Genomic DNA, 10,835 nt, shown 5'->3' with positions numbered 1-10,835 from the left:
TTGTAAGTCTAGATCTCAGAGGGTACTGGAGCTGGTGCTGTCCTGCTGGCATATTTGCTGGGTCCTGGCATGGCAGCTTGCAGGCTGTAGAGGTCCTGGGCCTGGTGTCTGCTACTGGTGTGCAGTGCTGAGGCCCAGGGAATCCCAGGGCTGGGGTCCACCCACTGATATTACTCGCCCACGGGTTGGTGGAGCAGGGTCTTGGGTTCCTGGGCTTGGTGTTTTGATCTGCTAGCTGGTGGGTCTGCGATACAAAAGGTCCTAGGGCTGGTACCTTCTACTGAGATGTAAGGCTAATTCCAGAGCTTGTGCCTTCCCACTGGTGGGTGGAGCTGGGTCTGGGATCTCTGGCTGCAGGGCCCTGGAGGTCCTTGGGCCTATACATGTCCACTGGTGTAAGTGATCTTGTCCTGGACCCTCTGGTGGACAGGGCCATGTCCTGGTTTGCCTGTAGGCTCAAGGAATCTAAAGGCAGCTGGCCTGCTGGTGGGTGGGGCTGAGTCCTAGCCTTGCTAGTTGCTTGGTCTGAGGTGTCCCAGTACTGGTACAAAGGGGCTGGTGGGAAGGGTCAGGGTCCAGGGCTAATAGGGAGTGAAACTGTGCAACTTGGATTGGGACTTGAACCCATGGTCTTTTAATTGAGATCACACACCTGGTCTTAGGATTTAATGAAGCTCAGGTTTTTGATGTCTCATCACAGAAAGTAGAGAGAAACACACACCACAGACAGAGCATGGGCCATCTCAGGAGGTGAGAGGCCCCAAAATATGGCATGGTCAATTTTTATGGGCTGGATACTTTCATAGGCCAGTGAGTGGGAGGATTATTCCAACTATTTCAGGGGAAAGGGCGGGATTTCCAGGAATTGGGCTACTGCCCACTTTTTGGCCTTTTATGGTTAACTCTGAACTGTCTTGGCACTGGTGGGTGTGTTACTAAGCTAATGTATAACAATGAGCATATAATGAGGCTCAAGGTTTACTGGAAGTCGAATCTTCCACCATCTTGGATATAGTTAGTTCTAACCAGTTTTTGTCATGTCCTATGGCTAGGTCATTCTTTTAAATGTTGTGCTCTGCCCCCTTCCCTCCTGTTTCAGGAGGATTCCAAAATGGCCTTGCCAGTACCAGTGTCCTCACGGTAGAATGAGCTCCCCAAAATGGCTGCTGCCAGTGTCTATGTTCCCAGGGTGAGTTCCAGTTGCCTCTTGTATCTTCTGGAGACTCTCCAAAATCAGCAGGTGGGTCTGACCCAGGCTCCTTTCAAATTACTGCTTCTGTCTTGGGTTTTGGAGCATGTGAGATTTTGTGTTTGCCCTTTAAGAGTGGAGTCTCTATTTTCCACAGCCCTCTGGGTCTCCAGAAAGTAAGCCCCACTGGTTTTCAAAGCTATATATCCTGGGGCCTCATCTACCTGATGCAGGACTCCTTGGCTGAGGTGCATGATATGGAGCTTGGACTTTTTGCTCTTTGGGGAGAACCTCTCTACAATTGTAATTATCCTCCTGTTTGTGGGTAGCCCACCCAGGAGTATGGGTCTTGACTATACTGCTTCTATGACCCTCCTACCCATCTTGCTGTGCTTTCTTCCTTATAAAGTTGGTTGTAGAAGATCTTTTCTGCTAGTCTTCTGTTCTTTCTCATGAATAATTGCTCTGTGAGTAGTTGTAATTTTGGTGTGCTCATGCCAGCCCTCTCCTTTCATTCTTTTATTTTTCTTTTGTTATGCTTACCATGCAGTCTCCAAGAAAAATGCTTAATATTAACAATCCTGGGTACACCAATGTACTGTTTCTTGGATCTTATGAAAAGTTTATCTATGTCTTATCAGACTGTGTAGGTGGTTCAGGACACAGTAGGAGATCTGAACAGATTAAATTGGTGTGAGCTTCCAAATTACCTAAGGGGACAATTTACAGTCTTGTTACTGACAGGTCGGATTCAAGCTGCAAGACTACAAATTCTTTTCTTTTCTTTTTTTTTTTAATGTTTGATGCGTGTAGTGATTTATATAATTTTCAATTAGTTTATCAGAGATTTTTTTACTTCTTTTTAAAATATGGAAGATTCTCTTTAAAACATGAATCTACGATGCAACAATACACTGTAGCTAAGTAGCTGCTGACCTCTTTTGATAGGGTATATGATTTGGAGTTTACCTCAGTGCTCAGCATACCCATTTTAATCATTTACATTTCTTGCCTGGCTCCAATTGGCATACTCCTGTAGTCTATATTAAAGGCTTAGAAGCAGCCTGTCTCAGGAGGTAAAGAACAGGGCCATGTCAAGGTCATAATTGCCCTCAAAGGACACATAGAACCCAAAACTATCCACTGTGGCTCCTTCACCTTGTTCCCTGCCGTGTGGTGATATTTTGTTGAAAAATGACTGATTGACTGAACTTCTCAAAAATTATTGTGATAATTTATAAACCTCTGAAAACTCAGCAGGGCTAGTGTGAAATTTGCAATCCTTTTACCCCTAGGGATTTAACAGTTGTAATGGAAGAGGCAGTGTTCTTATTTAGGCACAGTATTCACATAAGAGGGCCAGGACCAAGGACAAACTCATGGAGTTTATATTGTTTATTCAACTGGTAATTCTTCCACATTTTTGTTGCTATTGGATTGACCATTTTCTAAGAGTGGGGCTATTAGAGGTAATGAAGAAATATAGAGGCCATTGTGATTGGTTAAAAATATAAATGACTTCATATCATGATCTTGATTAATGTCCTTCTTTGAATTCCCATTGCACTTGAGTAATATCTAAACTCCTTTTTAGGAGCTCCCACTGCTCTTCACCTTCCCTCACTGTAGCTCCTGCATAATCTTATATTACTCTATCTTATTAACTTTGTTTCAGGAACACCTGTATGTCTCTTTCAGGTTTTGGACATCTGTATTAAAGGCTTAGAAGCAGCTCACTTCAGGAGGTAGAGAACAGGGCCATTTCAAGGTAATAATTTGCCCTGCAAGGATATAGAACTCAGAGTGTCTCCTTCAGGTTCCTTCAGCATATCAGTTTCTTCGGTGAACAGGGGATTGGCATTTGTTGTCTGTCTGCTTTTGTCTTAGTTTATCTCTTTTTTTTTTTTTTTGCAGTACTCGGGCCTCTCACCATTGTGGCTTCTCGCGTTGTGGAGCACAGGCTCCGGACGTGCAGGCTCAGCAGCCATGGCTCACGGGCCTAGCTGCTCTGTGGCATGTTGGATCTTCCTGGACTGGGAAATGAACCCGTGTCCCCTGCATCGGCAGGCGGACTCTCAACCACTGTGCCACCAGGCAAGCCCTTAGTTCATCTCTTGACTTGTTCTTTTCTCATCTTTTAGGTCTCAGCTTAAATGTGTCATCTTCTAAAAGGTCTTTTTAATTATCTTATTTGAAGTAGGACTACTCATTTCCTATTCATATTATTTATTTATTTATCTATTTGTTAGCATTTATCACAGTCTGGTATTATCTTTTTGTTTATTTATTTTTATTGTCTATCTCTCTTTACCTCTATGATCACAACAACATTGTGTGTTTTCTGACTGATATATTCCTAGTACCAAAGCAGTGTCTGACTCAAAGACAATGGAACAAATAAATGTGCACCATATATTGAATCTCTTTTGCTACTTAGTCACTTCTGTCTCCAGTTTCTGGAAGCAAATTATATTATTGGAACACATTATATTAATTATTTTCTCTATTCATATAAACTAAACTGAGAGTGCCAAAGTATTGAAATAGAGTATAATTTACTATAATTAAATACTGATTTAATTTTCTTAAAATATGATCAGCTGTTCCATACACTCCTATTTTTAATACTCTTCTCTCATAATTCCTTTTTAAAAAAATTTTAATGGAGTATAGTTGATTTGCAATGTTTTGTTAGTTTCAGGTGTACAGCAAAGTGAATCAGCTATACATATACATATATTTACTCTTTTTTTTTTTTTAGATTCTTTTCCCACATAGGTCATTAGAGTATTGAGCAAAGTTCCCTGTGCTATAGAGCAGGTTCTTATTTTATATTATAGTAGTTATCTATTTTATATATAGTAGTGTGTATTTATTCGTCCCAATCTCCCAATTTATCCTTACCCCACTCATCCCCTGGTAACCATAAGTTTGTTTTCTACAACTGTGACTCTACTTCTGTTTTTGTAAATAAGTTCATTTGTAGCCTTTTTTTTAGATTCCACATATAAATGATATCATGATATTTGTCTTTCTGTGTCTGACTTACTTCACTCAATATGACAATCTCTAAGTCCATCTATGTTGCTGCAAATGGCATTATTTTGTTCTTTTATATGGCTGAGTAATATTCCATTGTATATATGTATCACATCTTCTTTAGCCATTCCTCTGTTGATGGACATTTTGGTTGCTTCCATGTCCTGGCTATTGCAAATAGTGCTGCACTGAACGTTGGGGTGCATGTGTCTTTTTGAATTATGGCTTTCCCATAATTCCTTTTGAAGGTGATAGCTTTAAAAACTTGAGAGTAAACTTTGGGGAGCAGATTGTGTCAAGGCAATTTAATTTGAAGCATATTTATTTGAGAAGTATGATTATTGTCAGTCACTGAGCAACATGATTATCAAATAGATTTTAATCCATAACTAAAATTATTTTGTCAGTGGACTCTGAGATCATAATAGCCAGTGTTTTATTCCCCTGATTTCACTGCCATTTTGTATTTTATAATTCTAAAATATTAAACTTATTTTTAAAAAATAATATATTTGACTTTCAGAGAATATAACAGTTCTTGGAACTCTCACCTTTACATTTCTCTCAGAAATGAATTTTAAACTATTCAAGCACCTCTGTAGTTGTAGACATATTCCATATTTAAGTATAGATCATAGCCCAAGGCAAGAGAAACTTAGGAATCTATGCCAGTTGCACATCCACTCAGTAATGAGTCAGCTATTGCTGCTTCTAAAATAACCTCAGATCCCCAAACTGTAGTTTGAGATTTGTTGCCCTAAGGCCATATAACCCAATATCCACAGTCAGTCAGGCCCTTTCTTGGCTATGTTTCCAGCTTTTTGACCCTTCATCAATTGCCTTCCCCATCATTGTCCTAGATCTTGGTTTTTGCTCCATCTTATATCAAGCTTATTCTATCCCCATTTGGACATGCAGCCATGTATATAAAAAAGCTAGTTTGGTTTTCTACCTTGGTCCACTTTTATTGTATTTCACATATTTTTAATCACTATATTATGCTTTGAATTTCTCTTACAAATAAACCCAAATGAAAAATACTAGGTATTGTTACATTTATATGATTTACTTTTTCTGAGTCTCATTTAGAGCACTGAAGTTTTCAAGCATCCTTATTTTGATTTTGATTCTCTTGATGAGTTATTTTGTAGTCATCTAACCTCTTATTGCCTTGCACTTGTTTCTAATTTTCTTAGTTTCCAAGAAATGTCATTGCTGTCCTTATTTATACTCACAGCACTGTCCAATACAAGTTCTGTAAGGAATCTGATCTAAAATCAGACCAAATACCAGTAGTTCATTACCTTTGATATCTAGTTTTAGCAAATCTCTATTCCCTGTGATAATGCTAACTATCAAGCTGAAAGGGTTATTTCTATGATTAGAATGTAATGGTTTTTTACATCTAAATTCTTCGCTAAAGAGAATATTATATATTTGCTGGAAGAAAAAATAATGTATAACAATTTTTTTGTTGCAAAAATTAACCATTACATATTCTAAGAGTGCTCTCACATTAGTTGTCTCCAGGAGAAAGGCTAAATCGATAATACAACAATTGAGACAGTTAAAACAAAAATATACTATATGTTTTATTTACTCCACTAATATGATCATGTACCTTAGCATGTTTTTGTTTTTTTTTAATAAACTAATGGTTTTTTGTGCAATTAACAATTTGGAAGGGTATTATTAATTGAATTAAGAATTGACCATATCAAGTCAAAGTAAAAACTATTTCTTATAATCCTGATGTGTGCCTAGTTCTATATTATGTACGATAAAAGGAAATCATGGCTTTGTTGCTGCAAATTTTAGAATTTTGACAAGGAAACAGAGAGAGAAATCCAATATATATGTCATGAAGTTCTAGTTTTTATAGCATAAAAGCTGAGAGAGTAAAAAATCTGCATGTTGGAATCTTAAGGGAACACTATTTGAAGGGTGTGCAATTTTGACTGCCCATAGAAGGAGTGTAAGAATTAAATTCATGGCTGAGTGAGGAAGGAAGAGGAAAGGACAGAGTAGCAAAGAGGTTAATTTCTATCAAGGGTGGTAATCTTTCCCCTGGGGCAGTAAATTGTTGTCTAACCCTTAAATTTCACTGCATAAACTCTTCAGAATATATACAGTGTTTTCTTTAAAACTGCAAGAATTTCAGATTTCTTATTGTTCACAGAAAGGTGGTTTGATGAGGTGGTTTACACTAAGTGAAATAGAACAAGTTCAGTGTTGTTCAATTTTGTCACATGTGTTTAGATACAAGCATAGCTCAGGAAGTTATTTAGATTTTATTTCAATAGTAGGAAGTTAACTGGTAAAGTCACTTTGTGATTCAGGGAGAAAGACAAAATGTTCTCAAACAGATAATAAAATATGATTGTTTTGGGTACTAGAACCTGAAATATATCTTTAAGTTAGAGAAGAATGGCAAAAAACTTTGGTGAAATGCGTCACAGGCAAGACTTAACATATGAAGCTGATGTTGTCTGCATATAGCAGGCATCAGATTTCAAGTAGCTGCAAAGAGGAGGGGATTTTTCATATTGAATGGAAATATTAGGGATTCAGTGACTTCTGGGCAGTTAAGGAAAATAATTTCAGACTCTACTCAACTTGGAATTTGTTCTCTTTTTACCAAAATTCAGGAGCTAGAGATACTTTTCAGTGCTAAAGTACAGATGACATATAAATGAAAAAATAAGTCAAAGAGGATGCTGCTAGAGAGTAATAGAGACAGAGAAACTGAGAAAGAATAAGGCCAAGGGAAAGACAGAGACTGGATAATGAATAGAATTTGGGTTATCAAATCCTTTCTTTAACAAGATACTCAGCGTTATAAACTGCATTGTGTCCCCACCTCCACACGCCCCTCCCCCAGGCGATTCTTATTTTGAACCCCTAACTCTCGGTGTGGCTGTATTTCGAGACAGGGCCTTTAAGGAGGTATTTAAGGTTAAATGAGGTCGTAGTGTGGGTCCCTAATCCAATAGGACTGGTGTCTTTACAAGAAGAGGAAGAGACACCAGATATCTCTCTCTGTCAATGCATGCACAAAAGAAAGACCATGTAAGGCCACACTGAGAAGGTGGTCATCTTCTAGACAAAAACAGAGGTCTGAGCAGAACCAACCCTGCTAGCACCTTAATCTTGGACTTTCAGCCTCCAGAACTATGTGAAAATAAATGTGTTGTTTAAGCCACCCAGCCTGTGGTATTTTGTTATAGCAGCCCTAGCTGACTAATACTCTCGGTATGCTGATAAATAGTGTGCTTGGCAGAACTAGTAACAGAGTCCATAATGGGAAACAATACTCATGAGAGGAACAAAAGGGGCCAAACATTACTTTGGAAGAGAGAATGGGTACATAGCCTGGAGATAGGCAGTTGCACCCCTTTTCTGTACCCTATATTTTACTTATCAGGCATACCTCAGATTTTCAACCTGGAAAGCAAAGCCCAGAAGGAACTGGGAGGTGCCTCCCCATTACATTTATACACTTTTGTTTATGTCTGGTGGAAGAGCATGAAATTCAAATACAAAACATCACCATCTGCCCCTCTCCTCAAAACAAAACCCTAAACAAAAAACTCTATGTGAACATGTACACATGACTATGAATTCTAGGTTCTCTGGGTCTACCCTGTTTGATTAAAGAGGCTGAAAAACACAGAGAACATAGTATTAACCTGAGATATGGATAGCATCAGTGTCCAGCTGTGACTGGGTTGGGGAGTGGGTGGGCACCAACATTGCAGTCAGCAGCCAGGCTTGCTAACTCCCAAATATTGATATACCTACAAAACTCTCATTTGTTTTCCTTAATGTGATACTATCATTGTATTAGACAGGTCAATATGATGAGGGCTTAGAAGAATTTTGAAATTTAAAACATGTTTAGTAAAAAGTTACTCCAGTGTATATTGTTATTCCGATCTTGCTCTGTCTGTTATACACACTTAATCCAGTTACTCAATGTAATTCTTATAAGTCCCTTTCGGAAACTGTTCATGTGATTATTGGGCAGTTGTTCACTAAGCATATGGCCCTTGTGTTCTGGCATGGTGATTCTGAGGACCTTGTGAAGCACCCATACAGCTGTGTTCAGGGTAGGCCTCTATTGGTAAAGTTACATCAAAACAAGTTCCACCTGAAACAAGAACCACAGCAGCCAACTTCTAATCTTGTACTTTTTAGAATGTCAGAAAGTTCTCAAAGATGAAGACTGGGAAAAAGGAAAAAAAGAAGGAATGTGGAGGATGAAGGGAAGTGAGGGGCAATCTGAACTAAGTGGGACAAAGCGTCTGTCCATACTCAATCTATTGTCCTTCAAAAGACAATGAATCAGTGGCCAACAGGAGTTCAATTTTGCACAGTCTTGTACATTCATGGAAGTCCCCACAAAGCACCCACATCTATAGAAATGAGCTTAGTCATCTGCTGTCAATATCTGTGTGCTTCCAAAGCCAAACCAAGACAACAAATACAAAATCAAAGCAAAAGAAACCCCAACTGCCACTTCTTCCTGTACCCCTTGCCTTCTCACATGAAAAGAACAAAGAAACAAGCAAATAAAATCTCATCCTTGAATAGCCAAACCATTTTCTCTGCTATAAGGAGGAATGAGGTGAGCATCTTTATTTGTATCTGAGTTTGAGTTGACACCACACTTGTGTTGGCTCTGATTTTGCTACCATAATATATATGTATTAGCATATCCATCAGCTCAGGAAGATCTTGAGCTGCATCCCTACTCACAAACAGTTCCAGTGATTTTCCCTAAATTCATTTCTATTACAAATCTAATCTCCACCCCTTCTTTAATCCAGGGATATTGGCAAGAGATCTAGGTGAGTCAGTAGTAATCAGAATACATCAGAAAGGATCAAACAGCAATACAGTATAGGCAGACATCACTACCTGCTAAGTGGCACTCAGTTTAGAGTTGATTGTGGACTAAGGGAAGCCCTCTTAATCAGTAGGACGTTTAGGTACTGGGAATGGGTGATGGGCAGTTCTCTCTCTAATGGAACTGGGGAAGGTCAGCTTTCCTCCCAGCTGCCAGGTCCTTGAATAAAATGCTCCCTCAGGTTGATCCTTTGCTTTCCGTATAATTAAAAAGCAAAGGATTCTTGTCCATATAATTGAATCATGTCACGTAGTTTCATCCTGGCTCAGCTCCCCACCACCCAGCCTGTAGAAACTTGCTCTAGTCTCATGGGAGTTGAAGTGAGGGAAAGCGCTGCCTCAATTTGACTAAGTCCTCTTCATGCCCCAATGACAGAAGCTTTTGAAGCAAAATAGCCAGCAAGAAACTCTTTTTTTCCTCTGTCATATTTCTCCCCTGAGAAAATAATCGTGGAAAATATAGCTGCTTTCACTGTGGAAAGTGGAAGAAGAAAGAGGTGGGAAAAGGTCAACTCAAGGAGCAAGGAAGAAAAAGCAAAATCAGTAAATATCTAAAAATATTTTCTTACTGTGTTTGTTGTGCCACTAGCTGTACTCACGTATGCGTATAAACTGCTATAAGATCTCCAGTTCCTTAAGAAGGAATTTAGGAAACTATGACCAATAGGAGAGAGATTAGAAATTTCACACAGACTTAAACCATGGAGAAAGAAGTAATATCATTAGATCAGTAGTTATCAACAGGAATGACACTGTTCCCAGGGAGGTGTTTTGGGGTGTCACAGTCCTGTCTCATTTAATGAGAAAGTACCAGGGCATCTCCTTTCCAATAAAAAATTATCCTGCATACTGCATGACTTTTAATTGATCCACAGGACATCCAGGTAAATGAAAAGTCTACTTATCATTATCCCAAACCAGATAAACTCTGTTTACATATAGCACAAAATATCTTTTGTGTAGCATTGAAATATATTTAATTTTCCAGAAATAGAGTTATTGAGGGAAGATTATACTTTACTTTGTTTGGAAATTTACCAAGAATTGTTAACCATTTGGAAAAATCATGCCTCCAATGATAAATGCTCCCAGTGGCTTTAGGTCTAAGTTCAAGCATCTGACTACATCGTGTATTATAGTCATGTACAAACAATTCCATATTTAAATATCTATTATTTTATTACAAATTGGTTTTCTTTCATCTGTTCTTTTTTACCATAAACATCTTGTATGCATACAGAAGTGTCCAGAGAGATCAGGCACAAGCTCAATTGTCCTCTCCCAGTGAAGTCACATGGTCAGTTCTTAATTCTGTCAGCAATTTATGGGACAACATGTATGAAGTATTGCCAGTCAGGGAAGCTCATTTAAGCCACAGTGTCCAGGGTTTTTATTGAAAATCAGTCATGTAGTTATGGAGTGCCCACATGGCTGACCTTATTTACTCAGTCTCCAGGACCTCTGAGATCAAGTTGATATTGTGTGACCCAAAGCCCTCACCATACTAACTTTGTTAGCATAAACTATCTCCATGGTCAAGGTAAACAAAGGCACTATTTTCAGGCATGATATTCCACAGGATTAGAAATTACCTTCCAGGAGCTAGGCAAGGGCCAAACCTTTGTTTCAGAACATGCAGGATTTTGGCAAGCCAAGTCTGCTGAGTCAGTCCTTTATTGCATACCATGAATTTTATTTC

Source organism: Phocoena sinus, chromosome 10, assembly GCF_008692025.1.
Source record: "Phocoena sinus isolate mPhoSin1 chromosome 10, mPhoSin1.pri, whole genome shotgun sequence".
Classification (NCBI taxonomy): domain Eukaryota; kingdom Metazoa; phylum Chordata; class Mammalia; order Artiodactyla; family Phocoenidae; genus Phocoena; species Phocoena sinus.
Note: the sequence above shows the minus strand (reverse complement) of the source record.